This window comes from Fukomys damarensis, unplaced genomic scaffold (assembly GCF_012274545.1).
Source record: "Fukomys damarensis isolate Sample0158 unplaced genomic scaffold, DMR_v1.0_HiC HiC_scaffold_37, whole genome shotgun sequence".
Classification (NCBI taxonomy): domain Eukaryota; kingdom Metazoa; phylum Chordata; class Mammalia; order Rodentia; family Bathyergidae; genus Fukomys; species Fukomys damarensis.
Window position 1 is genome coordinate 63,386,761 of NW_022900949.1, and position 22,063 is coordinate 63,408,823.

General features: G+C 37.1%; 1 protein-coding gene across 4 annotated transcripts in view; it reads left to right on the plus strand.

Annotated features, from left to right (window-relative positions):
* Plch1 (phospholipase C eta 1) overlaps positions 1–22,063 on the plus strand; it is a 257,791-nt gene that overhangs the window by 130,362 nt on the left and 105,366 nt on the right. The gene's annotated exons all lie outside the window — the stretch shown is intronic.

Here is a 22,063-nt window from a genome sequence, read left to right on the forward strand (position 1 = left end):
GTGCATATTCAGTCTTTGCTGCTCAGCCCCGAGTGACTCTCCGTGTCCTCCCCTTCTTTGTAGATTGCCTGTATCTGCTTCTGCAAGCTTGGAAATGACCACCCTACAGCTCTCTGCTTTAGAAGTCTTTCCTTCAAGGCATTAGCAGAGATAGCGACTAGTTTCTCAGCTCTGCTGCAAACTCTTAGGAAAGTGAATGAGAAGGGTTACAGATAGGCTCTCTTGGAGCTCCTCTCACCCTCATAGATGAGCACATGGGTAGTATTGGTTCTGTGAAAGCAGGCTGTCATTTTGCAGAATGGGAGTATTCACAATGCTCCCAGGTCTTAGTCCACTTTCTGCTGCTTTAACAAAATATCCGAAGCTAAGTACCTATAAAGGAAAGAGATTTATTTAGCTCATCATTTTGGAGGCTGAAAGTCCAAGAGTGGGCCAGTTGATTTCCTCTGGTGAGTCTCATGGCAGGGACCATTGCATGACAAGCGTATGCACACCAGAGAGGGCAAAGGGGCCCATCTTGTTCTCTTACCAACAACCCACTCTTATAGGAACTAAGTAGGATCCCTTTCATGGGCCAAAGCTCTAATGACCTCCCATTTAAAGACTGCAGCTACTTCACCTTCACCACTCCGGGGACCAGGCTTCCAAAATATGGCCTCGGAGGAAACACTTATGCCACTTTATCCAAACCATAGCACATAGGAACCGCTTTTGGATATTTAACCATTGATTGATTGCTCTCCCTTTATCTCTGCTCTTGGCCCTGCCTCCTTCTTCACTGCCTAATTACTATAATCTCAGATGACTTCTCAGGGACTTGGACTTTTGTCTTTGGTACCAAGGACTGAGTGCCATCTATATGGTTTGTTTATGGGAGGCTTAATGCAGTCATGAGTTTATATTTCCAACTAGATGTGTAGCCTGTGAACTTCATTCACCCATTCATTCATTCATCCATTCATTTGTTTAATAAGCATTTTATTATCTAGATTATTTAAAAATGCAATAAAGCACAGGAGTTTATATATTGGTTAGTACAGGATATAATTGTTCATAAAGCCTAATTTTTGTTTTGAGAAAACTAATGCCACATATTTAAGATACACTTACTTGCTTGTTTAGGGTTATAATCCTTTGTTCAGTAATATTTTCTCTTGTTTCATTATGGTGGCAGGCAGTCAAACTCTTTAATCATTTGCCTCTGATTTATTCAGAAGTTTTGCTCATTCTAGTTAGGCACAACTAACTAGGAGAATAGACATGTTGGAAAAATAGGAATCTTCCAAAGGCAATAATATTATACATCACAACTAACTAGGAGAATAGACATGTTGGAAAAATAGGAATCTTCCAAAGGCAATAATATTATTTAAATAATAAGAGATAGATTTTGTATAATCTGGGAAGCTGGAGGCTTTAAGATTATGAAAATGGTAGTTTGCCCAAACAGTTTCTAGAGTTGGAGGTTGCTCAAAGTTTGAAACTTCACAAATAAACATTCACATGCAAATATAATAATCACAAAAAATAATAGCAGAAATCCAAAATGAAGCCACAGCTGGCTGCTTTAGGAAAAAGAAAGATAAGCATTGTTAGACAAGTCAGCTATTTGTCATGTCCAAAATATATGCAGCAGTGTCTAAAAGAGAGTTTTGTCTCTCTTTTCAGTTTGCTTAAATTCAGCTTTTTATGGGGACTGGTACTGGAGGGTGGAATGTGTGCATGGCTGCAGGTACATAGCATTACATTTTTACAGTTCTGTGATGAGAACTGTTGGGAGGGTTAAATCACCAAAGCATTTCTTGGATTTGATGTGGTTGGAAAATAGGAGTCCTTCAGAAAGACCATATGGTAAACCTACCTGCTGAATATTTGAAATCATGTTACCTTGCAGTGGAGGCATATACTTGAACTTATTTTTAAAAATTGAATACTTAAAAAAATCACTAAACAAAATGTAAAACCAGCATGAAAGTGAAAAGAAAGCACGAGCCACCAACAAAGCCATTTGTAAATGTGCTGAAGTTCAGAAGGGTCTGTAGCATCAAGTTTCAACTTGAGTCTGTCTAGAATTCTTCACTGTTGATACCTTTGTGTTTGCCCCGAGGAGTCCTGGCTAGTGCTCTCAGGAGTGTCAGGAAGCCCTTCATATGAAAAGGGTATGTTAGTAATTCCAAAAAAGCCCTATTCAAGAGTCCAATTTGAATAAAACTTGAGACAGAATGTTTTGCAGTAGGTGATTTTAAAAGTTACTTATAGTCCACTGAATAAATATATTGAAGTAGGTGAGAGGTTCTTTTCCTTTAGTTTTGAAAATGCACTCTAAATACTTGCTAATTGTGGCAAAGCTAATCTACGGACCTTCAATATTAACTGCAGGTCTATCCTATTCTTTATGAAGAAGTGCAAGATGTAATTAATTTGATTATCTATCTAAAAAAGTAAAAATGGTAAGATATAACTTAGAAAACTTACAAAACACATTTTCCATAGGCAATGAGCAAAAGTGCTAATTGACTTTAGGTCATATTTTCTTGTTTAAAGATAAAAATATGACCACTGAGATCATTCCTTATGGACAGTGACATTTTACTCATCCTAAAGACTTTTCTTATCTTGTACTAGGACAGGACGCAATAAGTTTTATGGTCCCTTGGCCTCTCTAAGCCCATACACAACTTTCTGCACTTTTTTTTTCTTGGTGTTGTATGCCATGGCTGGGTAAAGCTTGGAGAGTGGCCTCTCTTTTGCTGACTGGCCCAAGGTGGGGTAAACCTCTGCTTAAGGGTAGTCAGTTGTATGGTCTTCATACAATTTTTGCATTCAGTTATATTCATAATGTTCACATCATATGTTTAGCTGTAAAAGTCTTAGACTCTGATCATGTCTGGGTGGGCAATTGCTGTAAGCTGTTTTATGTATATCATTTATAAGAGTTAGGCAAATTGCATAGGATAATCTGTGTCTGGCGAATGCCTCTTACGGCCTTTTAAAATTTCTGTTCCAGGGCTGGGATGTAGCTCAGTGGCGCAGTGCTTTCCTGGCAAGCCGGAAGTCCTGAGTTTGATCCCCGGTACCCGTCCCCCCAATTTCTATCCCAACATGGTCTGAAAATTTTGAAGAATACAATAAAAGGTGATTACTAAAAAGAAAAACCAAAAAACTAAGCCATAAAAATACAAGTGCCAAACTTTTATTAAATTTAGCAGATATAAAATAAGTCTCTCAAATTGTTATAGAAGTATCTGAATTCTTTCAATTTATCTATACTAACAGTAGGACAAGTGTGTTTATCTTATTCTAAATCCAGCACAACCAGTTTGCAGATGGGAACAAATCCTAAGGTATCATCTAGAGATACCAAATGCAATTATTTAGTTGAGTTGATAAGTTAAATCATACCCAAAAAATTCTATCTAAAAAATACCCTCAAATTGTTCTTGATGTGACTTTTTTGATAATATTTTTTCTTAATCACAACAAAATGTTTACCAGATCTTCCTTTTTTTTTTTCCTAACCGAGCCTCAGACATGTTATTCCTATTGGAGGGAAGTCTGGGTTATCTTCCCAGCCTGGGGAGAATCTTGATTTGATTCTCCTGAGTGATTGAGTTGAGAGGAATAAGTGACACAATTCTGGACAATAAGATATGAGGGAAATTAGAGTATTTATGAGAAAAAGATACAATGAAATGATTTTAGGAAAAAGAGGGAAGAAATTTGGATTTTAAATGAATTATTGAATGCCTAAATAAACTAAGCATTTTACTACCTGCTTAACTTTTTATTTTATATGATAAGATTATTTAATTGTTTATGCAATTTGTACTTTGTTTTTTTTCTTATTTATAGCAAAACACATCCGACTAGTAACTTGTGAGTACTTCAACATGTGCTACATTTAATAATGAGTTTAATTTTTATAGAAACTCAGTAATCTGTAAGATGGTTAAAAATCAATTTCATCAGGTGGCAGCTCTTAGACTTGCAGGTAAAAAGCCTACAAGGAATAACCTGATACCTGTAGAATTTGTTCTGCAAAACAACTTGAAGAAGCATCGTGTATTGTGAAAACCAGGTGTACCACAGGCTGTTTTTGTATTGAGACATAGGGCATTTCTAACCTTTAGCGAGAGGTGGGTTAAATCAAATATGAATCTTTGGTTTTGAGTGTTGAAGTAAAGTGCAGCTGTAGGGTTTAGATTATCAATAATACTGGCAGTTCTGACTGAATGGATGCACCCTCTGTGTTTCTTCCTGGGAGCTCAGTTCCTGAAATGCTCAGGTGGAGGTAGAGAGAAGCTGCAGGGCTTAAGAAGGATTATACCTGGTGGTATGAAAAGAGTGAGTACTAGGCACAAGGAAACTTAAAAGTGTGCAAGAAAGTGGATGGGAAGGAAAAAGCAGAAGGAACACAGAATGAGGCCATTGGAATGTAGTTGGCAATGTAGCTGGGAAATTTTAATTTTAAAAAATTATGAAATAATTGACATTTAAGAGTCTTCTGTCATTATTTATACCGGATACATTATTATGTCCTCTCCTCTTCTCCCCTCCCCTCCTCTCCCCTTCCTTTCCTTCCTTCTTTCCTTCCTTCCTTCCTTCCTTCCTTCTATTGGTAAACCTTTCTTTGAGAAGTAAAGTAAACGTAATAAACTAACATTTTCACTTCTTCTGTGTTGTGCTGAGAATTGAACCCAGAGGTCCTTGCAAGTGCTAGGCAAGTGCTGTACCCCTGAGTTACATCCTCAACTCTCACCCTTTGGAAGTCTACAATTCAGTGATGTTAAGTACATTCACCATGTTCATCTGTCACAGCGCCCTACTTCCTCAGCCTTTTTTTCAACTCAGAAGGAAATGCTATACCCCAAATCAGTTATTTCCTGTTCATCACTCTCTCCCATCCTCTGAAACCACTAATGTGTTTTTTGTCTGGATAGAGTTTCCTATCTTGGATGTTTTATATAAATGGAATCATATGTGGTTTTTTTATCTGACTTATTTGGCTTTGTATAATATTTTCAAGGCTTTCTATGCTGTGTAATGTATCAGCGCTTCATTCTTTTTTATAGCTGAATAATTTTCCACACTTTTAGGATACTCATCAAATGGTGGATGTTTGTATGCTTTGGCTACTGTGAATGGCTAGGTACTTTTCTTGTATTAATTGGTTTAATCCTTACCACAATCCAGTGACATAGATAACATTATTGTGCCTGCTTACTGATGGAAGAAGTGAATCCACAGAGGTCCAAGACCTACAGTCCATTCTTTTACCACGGAGCCACTTTCTTCATAGGACTACTTCAGCCAGCCAGACAAGTACACCTAATGGTATAAGAATCACTTATGTATCCAATCCATTCTGTCATTTAAAGAAATATGTTACAGTCACAGGTGGTCTCTGAGTAATTCTCAGTCTTGCCTTTCATTCTTTTTTTTTTTTTTCCTTGTACAAGGCTTGGTTTTTAGTAGAGGGAATGGGGCTGCTTTCTCATTCCTCCTGGGCCCGCTTGATCTGGTAGGAGTTCTGAGAAGAGCAGCCAGAGACCCCTGTAGTCAGGTACCGGTACTCACCTGCCCAGTATACGGCACAGGCCTGGGAAAAAGATAAAATACACTAAGAGACAGAACTAAAAGAGAGAGTGTGGGGTGCCGGGATGACCAATGCTGGTGCAGCTGACAAAAGTCCTGGCCAGTCCCAGGCACTGATTTTTATTGTCAGTCAGTTGGGACAAAGGCTACGTGTGGTTGCTATGGAAATTAATGTAAAAAGGCTCATAAAGGACAAGACAAAGCATTCTCAAATTAAGAACAGAATAGAAAAAAATATGGTTGTAATTAGAACATTGTCCTTCTAGTTTTAAGGTTATAGTTATAGGAACAGAATTTAGGCGTGAGTTACTCCCACCCCTGTGTGTAGGCTTTGACCAGACTCACTTCTATAAACAAGCCAACTGTGGGGTTAACTCTTCACATGCTGCTTTGGGCATAATCAATATTACAGTCCTCTGCAAAGAGCAGTTTCCTTCAGCGTATCCTTTGATGTATTCATGAACTAAATTGTATATTTACTTCTTGTCAAACATTGACAGATATGGGGGATATAACAATAATGAAAGCACACAAAAGTTCGTACCTTCATAGAAGGCATATTCTAGTGGGAGAGACAGACAATAATTAAAATGCATAAGAATGTGTGTGAGGATTTGTGTGCCGGTGTGTGTGTATATATGATGTATAAATATTTATAATACAAATACTATGTCTCTATATATACACATCCAGTGTTAGGTAATAAGTGCTGAGAAAAAAAGATAAATGGGGATTAGAGAGGATAGTTTTAAAAAAAATTAAACTTGACTTCAAGGAATATATCACCAGTGCATAAAGAGATACATTTATTCTAAATACAATAATGCAAATAGGATTAAGACATTTAAAATACGTACCCTCTGAGGGCACTTCCATGTCCGAGCTATGAAATGTTTGAGAAGGTGGGCATCTAGGGGAAGGTGGCCCTTGGTGCTCTCAGCCAGGGGGTCTACTGACCACTTTCTTTTAAGAAGCAACCTTCTTGTCCCACCATGTCTGCTCCCCACCTTCAGCGCCTTTGGTAGAATTTAAGAGAAAAAATAAGAAAATTTAAGAATTCTTCACAGAAAAACAGAAACATGTTTTATGACAGACTGTTGGCCTCATTGGAAATGTGACCATAGAAATCAAAGCAATTTTTCTTTTTCAGGAAAGAATTCTGATGTACATGTCTTAAACGGAGTAGGGCATGGAATATGGCAAGTTGAAAATGAGCTTTTTATTAACATCAAATATTCAAATGAGATTACTTCCCTAATGCATTTGCCATGAGAATTCATAATATTAATATTGCAGATCTTGTGTAGACTATGCTCTTTATTTTATAACTTTATAACTATCAAAAGATCTCCATAAATCATAATATAACCTGAAGAAAGTTTCCCCTGGATCGTGGATGCAGATTGGTGATGCAGTGTGTGTTTAGCAGGTTGAAGGGCCTGGGTCTGATCCCAGCAACAAAAACAACCAGACAACAAACAAAAATCAAAAACTAAAAACCCAAACAAAAACAAAAAGTTTTCCTCCTCCCATTTTTTTCTTTTGTAAGAGCTTCCTTTTATTCCTTAAAAATCATTTGGGATCAGTCATTTTTATTTATTTATTTTGTTTGTGTGTTTTTTTTTTGTTTTGTTTTTTTGTTTGTTTTGTTTTTTGGTTTTTGAGTCAGGGTCTCATCTGTAGTCCAGGCTGGCCTAAACTCATGATCCTCCTGTCTCAGTCTCTCAAAGGGATTATAAGCATACATATCCATACCTAGTTTAACATGCCCTGTTGATCCAACCTTTAAAAATAAAAGGCCACCTTTTTTTTTGAGACAGGGTCTCACTATGTAGTTGAGACTGACCTGGAACTCACTATGTAGCCCAGGCTGGTCTTGAACTCACAGCAATCCTCCTGCCTCAGCCCCCCCGAGTGCTGGGATTACAGGAGTGTGCTACTATGCCTGGCCTATTTATTTATTTATTTATTTATTTATGGTACCGGGGATCAAACTTGGGTCCTTGGGCTTGGTGAGGCAGGCGACGGAACCACTGAGCTAAATCCCTGGGATCAATCATTTTAGAATGCTTACCTGAGCAAAGTTCTATAGAGCCATATGTAGTTAAATTGACTTAGGCACCCCAGAATAAAGCAGAAAATTTTGTTATAAACCTCAGTTTTTAAACAAATAATTTAAATTGGACTGGGACAGTTGGACTGGGGAATTTTGAATCCCCCAAGATGAGCTGCTGTACAGCTTTTTTGTTCATAGATATGATGGTGCTTCTAAATGGTAACCGATACTTGATTCACTTTCCCTGAGCAATTGTAAATTCTGGATTAAAGTATGTAGGTCAGTTAAAGGAGACATGACTTTTTTGGTGAGATAGAGGTATAGGGAGTAGTGTGTGCTAAAGTGGGTTGAAAAAGAGTCCTGTGTGACTGCGAGTTTCCTAGTTTTGTGGGGTTTCATAGCCCTTGGGTAGCTGGAGTAGTTCAGCCACTGGGGACAGCTCCTTTTAGATCCAGTAATTATCACTTGCTGTCATGACCTTATCAAGCCACATGGGCTTCTAACAGAACTGATGGTCACTGTCACACTACTGATACTGCCCTTGATGAGTCGAGCTGCCCAAAGTGGCTTCATCTTAAACCCTTGGCTCCCCATTTTTTAAGAACTGAAGGAAAGATACACTATTCAGGAATGTGTTTCCAGGTAAGTCAACCTTGATGTTTATTTTTATGTTCCTGAGTTGAGTACTTAAAGGAAGAATCCTTCAGCTCACATATTTCCCCCATGATAGTCTCCAGTGGCCACCAAAGGTAATCGTTTCCTAGGAGCTCACAAATGCTTCTGCCTTATTCATCAGAAGTTTCCTCTCATATTAAAATAACATTGTCTTACACAGAGCAACTGTTTTCTGAGATTAAAACAATTGTAGACCTACTGGTTCTTTTCAAACCTTCAGATGTAGATTGTGGAGACAAACTCTGATGATTCAATTGCTGTTGTTCTGCTGGAGGAAGAAGATCTCTGATTACAGTTATTTCTCACCAATTGGAGTGCTGAATCAGTTGCAGCAATTTAAAATAGCATGTAGTCTGGGACATAATGGTCCTGTGCCAGGCCTTCAGGGAAGCATCCTTATGGAGTGGAAGTTCTATATGTTGTTCATTCCTGTACTGAACATTGTACTGACCCAGACAGTAAGAACTGGAGTCCAGGCAAGGCTTAACTATCCTGGATGTTGCTTTCTGCTGCTTCAACACCTTTTTTTTTAATAGGACTGCAGATCGAACCCAGGGCCTTCACACGGAACCATATCCCCAGGCCCCACTTTCTTTCTTTTTATCTGTTTGTAGTACATAATATTTACATTCCTTGCGGGGAGCTGGTGTATGCACATAACACACCTTAAAACAGTCTCACTGAGTCACTAAGTTGCCCAGGCTGGGCTTGGACTTGGGATCCTCCTTTGCTAACTTCCTGGTGTGTTAGGCACCATGTGCCTAGCTTTTTTCAACACTTTTTATTTATTTATTTATTTATTTATTTATTTATTTATTTATTTATTTATTTATTTATTTTTTTATTTCTTTATTGAGTTTATTGGTACATTTAGGGATACAGTACAGTTACATTCATTGTTGGGATCATGTACCTTTACATGGCAAGTCTTGATTCTCATTTTTTTCCCCTTACCTCTGCCCTCCCTTCACCCCCTCCTCCCCTCCCCATCTACAAACGCTTTATTTTCATCTTTTCATTCTCTCACATTTTTTCTTTTCCCTTTTTGTTCTTCCCCTACGTATCACACCTTCCCTACACCTTTAGCTCCTTTCCTCCCATTTCTAAATGTCAGTAATCTTATTAGAATCTTATGCATACAACACTTTTTATTTAACTAAAGTCCCATTGCATCAAGTTTATACCTCATGTTTAAATATACATAGCATGCCTCGAGCTTGGCAGAGATCCTAGTATTATGGGGCTCAGGGTGACTGATATAATCACTTATGTGGAAAGAGTCCCATCTCATTTTTAAGGCTTATAATTCATTGTTTGTTGAAGATTTACTCTGAATCAACTCACTTTGCTCTTGAGAATTTGCCAAAGTTCCCAGAATTGTTCCCAATAATTTGCATTGCTGTGGCTCTAAGTCAGGTAAAGGTGACCTAAATGTAGGATCAGTTTGATTTTAATAATACATTTGGGTTAGGATTTTAGGCTTAGATGAGTTAAGTTTTAGGAATAAGACTGAGAATTATTCCTCAAAACAATTAAAACAGTAGAAGAATTTTTGTGAGTGCTAAAAGAATATTTTAAATTCTAAAATTTTCTGTAGTCATGTTAAAGCATTTTAGTACTTGTCTTTAAATTTTAAATGTCTTTTAAAATTCTTATTCTGTATGGCCAAATAGCATATGAGATAGTTTATAAAGTAAAAGGGTTTGTTTTTATTGAAAAATATTTCTTGTTTATTGGAGAAAAATTGGAAACAAGGGAAATGAGTAAAATAACCAGAAACAATTTTTTTTTGTTTTTTTGTATGGGTATTGAACTCGGGACCTTGCACTTGCAAGGCAGGCGGAAGAACCACTGAGCTAAATCCCTTGTCCCAGAAACAATTGTTGGAGTTTGATATAAAGCCCCCTGCTCTTGTTTTCTTTTCTCATGAATGTATAAACATTCAGGTGTTAACATGAGGGCCTGATCTTTGTGTGATTATTTGTAGTTCAGGGGTTGGAAAAAGAAAAAGCTGATGTTGTCAGAAGAGGGATGAATCACTAGAAAGCTGGCAATGCCTGTAATTGTGCTTCCCATCTGTAATATGATGAGATCTCACAGACAGCACAAAGACCGCTTTAGGAAGTTTACCTATGTTGAAACTTGGAGTTCTGGAGGATAATTTTGTGCAAATGTTTTCCAACCAGCTTCGTGGTTCCAATATATTCTGATTGGTTTGATAAAACACCTTCAAATCAACTTCTTTATTATTTGCAGAAGAGATACACTGATTACCATTTAAGCTAATAATTATTGTCATTTATTCACTGTTTGTATTGAGTCTTTGTCAAGCTTTAGGCCTAAATGTTAAAAATTACTATTCCTGAGATAACTTCAAGTTAGTTCTCAGCTTTTATTCATAAAATATTCTAATTTTTTTTTCTGGTACCAGGGATTGAACTCAAGGATCTTGTGCTTGTGAGGCAGGCATGGCACTAAGCTAAATACCTGACAAAATATTCTATTTAATAGCAGTTGGTAAGAGTTGTAGATCTCATTGGGAACCATGAATTCATTAATACAACAAAAGAAGTATGGAGTCACTACTAATTGCAAGGCTCTGATCTAGGCCCAAGAAATCATGCGAGAACCAAGTAGTTTTGTCTTTATGAAGCTTTTATTTTGGTTTGCAATGACAGAAAGTGAAGAAAATAGATGTAATTGTAGGTAGTCAGAAAGTCTTTCAAATTGCATGGATAGGACCTGTCCTCTAAATTACTTAAACCTAATTAATTAATTAATATTACTAGTAAACCTAAATTTCAAACATTCTCCTCATACATCTAAGGACAGAATATTCTCGGGAAAAGAAACAGTGAGTACAAAGTATGCTTGGGAAGCCTATGGTACAGTGATGAATGAATGTTTCCAGTGGGAGGCTGCTGCAGCGTGGGAACTGTCTGACTGACATTTTATAAATACCGTACTGGCTCTGACATGGAGCATGGGGTCACCATATTGATGAAGAGAGATAGAGGGATTGGGTAGTGATTTAGATGAAGAGTCAAGACTGTGAAAGATGGAGATATAAAACAATGTCTTGGTTTGGGGCTTAAACAATTAGGGAGCAGTGAAGCTATTTACTGCGATGGAGAGGCTGGGAAAGGACAGGTTTAAGATTTATGTGATGTTTAAGGCTTTGATACTAAATTCTGTCACCCTTCAATTATGTGTACAGGGCTGAACTGGAGGCAGAAGATAATGTTTAAAATTTACATTTGTATGAATTGGAATTACTGCCCCAGGATTAAATTCTGTCAACATTTGGGAGTTTTATTATCCTGCCACAGTATTTTCAGTGACCCAGAATCTGTCAGTACTTTGAGCTCCTGGATTATCTGAGCTTGGATATCATTCAGGAAAAAAGAAAAGGAAAGAAACTAGTATTGGTTGAAGGTTTAACAAGTATGGAGAATTGAGTCAGACACACTTTATATTATCTCATTTAATTCACCATCATCCTGCTTTTAACATGTGCAGAAGGTGCAGATTGAACTAAGTAGATCAGATACCAGTGTGCCTGACCAGAAAATCACGGTTTAAATCCAGATCTTTCAGTGGTCTTTTTGCGTCATCCTGTTTGCAGATGGCAGAGGTGCAAGGGAGGGACAATGTCTTCTTTTGATTGGTCTTGCAAATTATGTGCATTTTTAAGGTGAATATAATATCCCCCATATACTATACATATTTTAAACTAAGAAAACTGTATTTACACATTGCAAAGACAAGGAAATTCCTCAATGATATAGGAGCTTTAAAGTGGGAATTAAAGTGCTTTTATTTCTTTTTCATTAAGTATCATTCCCTTTCCACAAGTTCCACAAATTTTCCAAGCTGACTGTAGGAGAGAAAAGATTCCTTTCTTCACTTATTGCTCAGTTCAGGACTGAGCCATATATAACAATGAATTAATTAATAAGAGAAATACATACAAATTTATTTCGTGTGACCCACTTTGGAGGAAGATAATTCCTTTATGGCTGCTTCAGGAGAGAAGGGCAGGAGAGGTCAGAGAGACCTGGGTTCTGTTGTTTCTTCCAGTGCCAAGTTTCTGTATTTTGAGGTAGCATGTTCTGAACCCCATCTGTATATCTGTATCTATGCTATATATATAAATGTACATATATCTGTGCCATATATATGTAAATATATTAGTATCTGTACATTAAACAACCCAACATCATGCTATAAATGTTGTTTTTTAACTTTTTACACTTAAAAGCATGTTTTAGCTTTTCTTTTTTGGCAAATTTAGATTTATGATATTCTTTTAAATGACACTATAATATTTTATTTTATGATTAACTCATAATTTATTTAATCACACCTCATGGACGTTTAGATTATTTCCAGTTTGTTTTTAAACAATTAACAATCAAGATGGCAGTAAACAGCTATATATCTATATTTATCTATATGTACATTTTTGCCTTATTTTGTCAGTATCTCTGCAGGATAAATCTCTGGTATTGTGGTAGCAAGGCCAGAATGTATGTTTGTGTTAAATTTAGATAAACATTACCAAATTGATTCACATGTCACACAACTCAGTTTTCCTTAACTTCATCCACAATGGCTTTTAAAAAAAAACACTGAAATTTTTGTGTACACTAAGTCCCTACCTTAGGTATGAGTTTCATTCTGGGAGAATGTTTGTAAGTTGGAGTCGTTCATAAGTCTGGAAACGTGAGTTTTACACAACTTTGACACAAGTATACAATGCACATGGCTTTGCACTTCCTAGCAGTCCCTTCCATCAGCACTGCTTTTCCTCTTACTTTGGACATCCAGAGTGCTCTGACTGAGCACTTACTGGGGAACTCTTGTCACACAGCAGCACAGCTGTCAACACCCAGCACCTATGAGCTATTTTGGTGACTTGTTTGCATCTTGTTTGCATCTGTTGGTAATGCAAAGTCCTTTGTGTTTGTGAAAATTCATAAGTCAGGGACTTATTGGGTGAAATGTTATTTTATTCTGACCTTACATTTTTAACCATAAGTATCGTTTATTTGTATCGATCAATTCTGTGATTGTCTCTTCTTATCCTTCTGTCGGTCAGTTAGATTGTTGATCTTTTTTTCTAGCAGGCACCCTTTATATTATGTTTATTAATTACTTATTATGTATGTTTGCAAATATTTTCTGCTAGCCTGTTTGTTCTTAGCTTTGTTTATGGCTTGCACGGGTATTTTTGCCCATTGTTAGCATCATCATCCTTGTCTTCAGGGCATCTGTCCTTTGCCTGCTTGAGAGGAAGTGTGGAGGGAATTCTTATTCTGGGTGGCATCTAGGAGGACAGACAGCTGTGGCACTGCTTGTGTGTTTCAAACCGCATAGCCTTGGTGGCTGGAACAGATGTCCTGCATTTCACTGACTTCCAGGGTCACCACGAGATGTTCTTGCAGTGCCCTGTGTTTCTGACCTTGAGGACTATCCGTGCTCATTTCCATTCCTCTCCCCCCGAATTTCCCCTCGATTCATAGTTCTCTGCTATCTTTTCATTCTTTCTTGCTGGCCCTCTTCTTCATCGTTACAAGTTTTGCATAAAGTAGCTCCTTCTAGTTCCAGCTTCCATTCTGTTAATTATTTCCAGTCTCTCTCGGTCCATTCCTAACACTCCTCCTGGCTTCCGTAATTTTTTTTCCTCTGCCCTTCGCCAATTCTTGCATATTTGTCATGCTTTACCTGAAGTACTCCACTAATCATAGGACCTTCTTCTCAGATCAGATTATTCTTGTCTGTGGCTGTTCTTACACTGTGTGTGAATGTTTCTGTGCAGAAGCACATGTATGTGTTTGTAATTACAGAGACCTAAAAAATGTTTATCCAGAGGATTAAAGGGTTAAAAGGGGTTAAGGCTTTTTTTCTTTTTCTTTTTGGTTTTCTGAGACAGGGTCTTGCAATGTATTCCAGGTTAGCCTTGAATTCAATGAAGACCCTCCTACCTCAGCCTCCTGAGTGCAGGGATGATGGGCATGAACCATCGTGCCTGCCTTCAGAGCATCATTTTAATGCTGGCTTTTTTCCCCTCTGGAACTGACTATTTAAAAAATATTAGGGCACATGTGCTCTGATTACAGATGCACACTTTGCTTATGAGAAATTCTCAGGGTTTTTCTTTTTTCCAATCTTTGATTTTTCTACTCTAAAAATATGATTTTCGGATCTGAAGAATAATGGTTTGGAAGAACAACTTCAATCAAAATGCCACAAATAGGCTGTGGTGAGTGCTCAGTTACCCAGTGATATTTATGTGGCATTTAATGTTTTTTTTGAAGGGAGCTTATGATACTAGGACAAAGGTTTGGATAAGAACAAATGACTTTGTAATCCTGGGGGATTCTCCCAAGCATTTTCTTTACCACACAGAGATCTACTTTTATGTTTTTAGGGTGATTTTTTTCTAAACAAAAACACCTACACAGAAATAAGATGCCTACTTTTGAAGCCATACAACTGGATTTCTAGCTGGCCGTGGTTGGAAGGTGTTAGGGCTGCTTCAACGCAGCAGCTGGGCTCTGAAAACTTTTGCCCCTGGGAAATATTGGTTCCAAAGCAACAAAAGCTTTGAGAAGAAGAGCATAGCTTAGTTGTTTTGGGGAAAAATTTTGATTTCTTCTTTCATTTTCTGTTATTTGACTCTAGGGTAGAGAACTGTAAAGGCAGAAATTAGGACATCTGTGCACAAAATTAGGTCAGTTTGCATGAAATCAATTGAGCCCCCCCCTCCTTTTGTGGACTTTTCTGTTTCTGTTTTGATACAAAAGGATCACATCAATAGACCTGTAGTTGGTGAAGGAAATAGGGGCTTGGTTTAATAATTGGGATTTCCTTGGAGTATATGAATTTGTTGGATATAAAATAAACATTCTCTTTTAAAATGCAACAAAAATAAAAGGCAAATGAAGAGTGGAGTGCCTTTAAGAAATGAATTAGACAGTAACAACCTTACTATATGTTTAATCTATGTTTAGTAGGTGTGTGCACTTGCTTTTCAGAGGTGACTTTGGGTGGGGTGTGTGTGAAGTCAGAAATAACTGGCCAGGTGGGCTCAGAATTAAGATAGCAGCTCTGTTCTTTTTAGTACCTATGTCCACACTAGAACAGATCTGAAATGAATCCTTTTCCCACCCCCATCCCCAAAGAGAGGGGAGCTTATGGAGAAATGATGATACAGATCTTTTGCATGTTGAAATCTCATGTTTTAACCCTTGCTTTAATGGGGAAATTTCCTGTTTTGTCAGTACTGAGGAAGCCTGTGATAGTGAGTGTTCAGATATGCAGCTGAGCAGTAGGTCTTTACTTCTTTCATTAGAGAACCCCAGGTTAAGGCCCAGTGCTGTGCCCAAGAAACTGGCTCTTACTGACCACAGGCTAAGTTGATAAGGGGAGCAGTGTTGGTACCCAGAGCTGTGGTTTCCAAACTTAAATGGGGCTCACAATTACCAAAGAGAAATTTTATGATTCAAATTCTCACAAAACAGAGAACTCTGGAGATGTGGCCTCAGGGTCTTTGTATCTTAAGTAAGGCTGTAGCTGGAAACCAGCTGCTGCTTTAGGAGAAGCTGGATTTGTCCAAGGAAACTGTTCAGCTTCTGTCTCCAAACAGCCACATACATTTTGTTTTGATCCTCCTATCACTCAAACAAATTCATGTGTAGTATGGTACATTTTTTATTTTTAACATGCCCCATGAAAATACTCTATGGCTTCAATAGAGTAATCTTCATAGAACAAAGACAACATATTTTTACTGCCATTAAGGAACATAAAACATTGCTCATGCAGCTGAATAAGTTATCCCTTGCCCAGTGTCACCCAAGAAGCAACTATGAAGTTTGGGAGAAATAACTATCTTTCTACTCACTAAGAACAAGTATTCAGGTCTAATTTTTAATGTGGTGAACAGAAGCCTTATAATTCACTTAAAATAATCATAGCTACCATTGACACTTTTGGACTGGGAAGAAAAATTGTGCAGAGACCTGGAAGAGCAAGATTTTTTAAAAACTCAAGTATTCTTATCACGAACCTCAGAGGCCAAGCTCACATTTTATCTCTCCTGGCACACATGTCTGTCCTACCCTTCACATCCCACCCCTAATTTTATTGTTAATTTTTCACACACTTCCTATGTATCTTATCATTCCTAAGAAGCAATATCACTGTGATACCTAAGATTCTAAAAGCTAGACCTGCTCTATTATAGACTCTCAGTATTTAGTAGAAAGTGTCTGAAGACTCAGTATAGCTGATTTCTTATTTTTATGGTTGAGAAAATTGGAGTCAGGACCTTTTAAAGACTTGCCAGCCCGGCCTGGTGTCACATACCTTTAATCCCAGCACTCAGGCGGCTGGGGCAGGAGGATTGCTGCAAATTCAAGGCTAGCCTGGGTTACATAGGAGACCTTATTTTAAGAAATCAAAAGACTTATCACTTCTTGGCCTTTTGGTCAAGATCAAGTATAAAAACCTGAAAGACTTGCCGTTGATCAGTCAGTTAGTGGAGCCCTGCGGGACTTGAATGTGGATGTCATTATGAGTACGGAAACAGAAAGCTCTGCCCTGGTACTCAACAGATACGTTTCAAGCCCTGGCTTTACGATATCTGGAACACTCCTCACTTTTTCTAGTCTGTTTCATTTGCACCTCAGTGCAGGGCAACTGATTATCTCTACTAACTTCACTTGAAATTCGTATTAGCCCTGGGTAAGATAGTGTATATTGATGGTCTTAACTCTGGATGTATAGCAAAACCTCTGGAAAGCTTAAACTAACAAACTAAACACATGCTAAGCCCTATCCTGAGAGATTCTGATTTGATTGGCATGTGCTGGGGATTTGTGATCCATGTGCTTAAGAAAGTCTCTGCATGGTTTCATGTGCAGGCTTGGTAGATGGTGATGCTGTCTTACACATTGAGGCTGAGATTTACTGTGACTTGAGAATTTTGTTCCCAGATCTCCAGTACAATGTCATATCCCTGAATAAATGGTAGAACATAGTCTGTTTTTTGAAAATATTATTTATTATAAATCCTATTATAGAATGGTGATGACAATGTCATTTCTTATCCTGTGTTGAAGTAGGAAATTCTTTATATATTAGATGGAATTAAATTTAGTATTTTAAGATTAATTTATAATGCTCTTACCATGGGATAATATTAAATAAAACTGATAAAACTATATTGTTTTGAATTCTTATTAGTGTTTCATTTGTTCCCCAAGGTGAGCAGTTATGGAAAAGAAACAATTGTTATACATAAAGGAATCTCATTAAAAAGGAAAATGTTATGTAAAGGGCCTTAATAAAATTTTAAGAAAGGGTTTTGACATTTTAAAAATTATTTATTAATTGCTTTTACTCTTTTCTTTGACCTAAATCCCTTTGTGTGTTTTAATCAAAATTACAAACATATGATGTGTACATAAAGTATGCAGACCAATTCCAACATGTTACTGCTAAAAAATTAGTTTCTAAAAGCCTTTAAAACAGTCTTGTCTTCTCCACAGCAGTTGTTTAGGCAATGAAAGAAAACGTCAGTGAACTGCGCCATGCATTCTTTACTGGGAGAATCTTGACTTAATGAGTGGAGCTCATCATCGTTGTTCAGAAGCACATTTATGCAAAGGCTGGTATCTGACTTTAAGGCCCAGTTCCTGACGAGGGGTTGCTCTTCAAGTGAAGTCATTTTCTGTGAAGAGCAGTTGTAGTTTATATAAAGATCATTTAAAAAAATTGATGTCTGTAGTAAGACATCAAGATGTGAATTGATATTGTAGAAAAATTAAGAGACTTTCAGAAAAACTGAAAACTTGTCTTACTGAAACATAAAATAACATCTTTGAAAGCTAGATCAGCTGTTTCATAAGCTCACAGAGCTTAGAGGAAAAGTACCCGTTTGGATGGAGAGAAGGATATTCACGGTGACCATGCCAAAACCAGTGTTCTTACACCTTTCTCTCTATGGCTGTAAAACTGTGGACCAACAGTGTCGCCCAGATGCAGTGCTTGGAAATTGGGTACCTTGGCATCTACTGTGTATCAAAATAAAATTTTGTTTTGCTCTAAGAATTAAAAAATATACCCTTTACTTCTCTTTTTCCCAGAAACATTGCCTGCATTATTTGGAGCTTTTTCCACATAGAAATGAAATTACTTATTGAAGCTAATCCCTTTCCTTCAGATTTACTCTAATCTGTGGAACCTGGCAAGAAATCAGTTCATATTTTCATGTAATTTTTTGCTGAAAAGATTCTCATTCAAAAGACCTGAACACTTTATTGTTTTGTTTTATTGTTCTACTGATGCACAGTTTGGTGGTCAAGGACCCAAAATAAAAGTGGGGTATGGTCAGGCCTTGTATGTGAAATGTGTCATTTGTATGTGAAAGGTGACCTTTAGAGTAAAGGTGATTTTGCTTTTTGACAAAGAGGTAGAAAATATATGTAGGTACATAAAGATATGCACAATCAAGTAGATACTTTTTGTGTTTGTGTGTGTGTGTGTGTGTGTGTGTGTGTGTATTCCTGTTTTCATTTCTCCTACCTGTTATTGTGGATTTAATTTTTTAATTGAGTTTATTGGCACTTTTTAAGTATGCAATACAGTTACATTCATCATTTGAATCTTGTACCTTTATTTGACAGATCTTGGTTCTCATTTTTTTCCCCATAGCTCTGCCCTCCTTGCACCCCCCTTCCCTATTTAGAAAGGCTTTGTTTTCATTTTCTCATGTTTTTTCCTTTCCCTTATTTCCTTTTCCCTCCCCTTCCTACTTCTCCTACACCTTTATCCCTTTTTTTTTTCCTATTTCACATTATCAGTTATACTATTTAGATCTTATTTACACTTTTAGTTTTCACAGCAGATAAACTATTCGGTATTTCCACATGTGTTTCTTATTTATTTCACTTAAGAGTATGGCCTCAATGTGCATCCATTTCCTATGAATGACTCTAGTTTCTCATTCTTTTTTGGGGGTGTACCAGGGATTGAACTCGGGACCTTACATTTGTGAGGAAGGTGCTGGAACCACTGAGCTAAATCCCTGGCAAGTTTCTCATTCTTTATGGCTGAATAGTATTCCACTTTATAGAAAAACCACTTCTTCTTTAGCCAGTCTCCAACTGATGGGCATTGGGGCTGTTTCCAAGTTTTAGCTATTACAAACTGTGCTGCTATAAACATGGGTGCACATATATCACTATGGTATGATTCTTTTAATTCTTTTGAAAAGATACCCAGTAGAGGGATAGCTGGATCAAATGGAACCTCTAATCCTAGTTCTTTGAGGTATCTCCATAATGATTTCCACCGTGGTTGCTCCAGTCTGCACTCCCACCAACAATGGAGAAGGGTTTCTTTCTTGCCATCCCTCTGCCAACATTTGTTGTTGGTGATTTCTTGATAGCAGCCATGCTTTCTGGGGTGAGGTGGAATTTCAGCATTGTTTTCATCTGCATCTCTTGAATAACCAGTGATGTTGAACATTTTTTTCATATATTTATTTGCTGCTTTTACTTCTTTGTCTGAGAAATGTCTGTTCATTTCAGATGCCCATTTTTAAATCAGGTCTTTAAATTTGGGGGCCCTGATATTTTTGAGTTCTTTATATATTCTAGATAATAGTCCTTTGACTGAGGAGCAGCTGGTAAAACTCTTTTCCCACATTGTAGGTTGTCTCTTAGCTCTGTTGGTGATTTATTTTGCAGTGCAGAAGCTTTTTAATAAGATGAGATCCCAGTTGTTGATTCTTTTTGCTAGTTCCTGTGCTACTGAGGATTTGTTCATAATGTCTTTTCCTATGTCTGTCTTTTAGAGTTCTGCCTAAGTTAACTTCCAGCAATAGAGTTTCTGTTTTGATATTTAGATCTTTAATCCACTTGGATTTTAGTTTCTTGTATGGTAAAGATAAGGGTTTAGTTTTAATCTTTGAGGGGTTGAAACCCAGTTTTTCCAGCACCATTTATTAAAGAGACTATCCTTCCTGCAGTGGGGATGGTCAGCTCCTTTGTCAAAGATGAGGTAGCTGAGTACATGTGGAGTTGTTTCTGTATTTTCCAATCTATTCCATTGATCCTTGGGTTTGCTTCTTTGCCAGTACCATGCTGTTTTTATCACAGTGGCTTTGTAGTATAGTTTCAAGTTGGAGATTGTGATATCCCCTGTCATGGTTGTGTTGCCTGGAATTGCTTTTGCTATTCAAGGCTCTTCTGATTCCAAATGAATTTTTGGATTATTTTCTCCAGTTCTGTGAAATATACTGTTGGAATTTCAATCTGGATTGCATTGAATCTGTATATCAGTTTTGGAAATATGACCATTTTCACTATGTTGATTCTTCCTATCCAGGAGCAGGGAATATCTTTTTATTTTCTTATATCCTCATTGAACTCTTTTTTTCTAAGTGCTGTTGTTTTCAGTATAGAGGTATTTTGCTTCCTTTGTTAGAATGATTCTTAGATACTTAGTTTTTTGGATACTATTGTGAAAGAAATTGTTTCCCTAATTTCTCTCTCAGTGAGTCTGTTATTTGTGTACAAGAAGGCTATTGATTTTTGAGTATTGACCTTGATCCAGCTACTCTATTGAATGTGTCAATTAAGTCTAGAAGTGTTTTAGCAGAGTTTTTTGGGTCTTCTATGTAGAGTTTCATGTCAGCAAATAATGATAATTCAACTTGTTCCTTTCCTATTTTTATTGATTCAATTTCTTTCTCATGTCTAATTGCTGTGGCTAATGTTACAAGAACTATATTGAACAGGAGAGATGATAGTGGACATTCTGTCTTGTTCCTGATTTTAGCATGAAGATTTTCAGTTTTTGCCCATTTAATACAATGTTGACTGTTAGTTTTTCATAGATAGTCTTTATCAAGTTGAGATAAAGACCATCTATTCCAATTTTCTGCAGTTTTTTAAAATCATGAATGGATGTTGAATTTGATCGAATGCTTTTTCTGCATCTATTGAGATGATCATATTGTTTTTGTCCTTGACTCTGTTAATATAGTGTATTACATTTATTGATTATGTATGTTGGACCATCCTTGCATCCCTGGAATAAATCCAACTTGGTCAGGGTGTATGATCTTCTTGATGACTCTGTGTATTCTATTTGCCAGTATCTTATTGAGGATTTTTGCATCTGTGTTCATTAGGGAGATTGGCCTGTTCTGTTTTTTTGGTTTGGTCTTTCCCTGGTTTGGGAATCAAAGTAACACTTGCTTCCAGGGTTGAATTTGGAAGTATTGCTTTCCTTTCAATTTAATTGAAATGTTTAGAGAGCAGTGGCAATAGTTCTTCTCTAAGTGTCTTGTAGAAGATGTCTTGCTGTGAAGACATCAGGACCTGGGCTTTTCTTAGTTGCTAAATTTTTAATGGTAATTTCAATTTCACTGATTGTAATTGGGATGTTTAGAATTTTTGTATCTTCTTTGTTCAACTTTGGTAATTCATAAATATCTAGAAATCTGTCTATTTCTTCTGTGTTTTCCATTTATTCAGTACAGGTTCTCAAAATAGGTATTGATGAACCTTTGGATTTCTGCTGGATGTGTTGTGACTTCACCTTTTTCATTCCTAATTGCATGGATCTGAGCCTTTGTTTCCTTTTTTGATAAAGTTGGCCAAGGGTTTATCAGTTGTATTTATTCTTTCAAAAAGCCAACTCTGTGATTCATTGATTGTA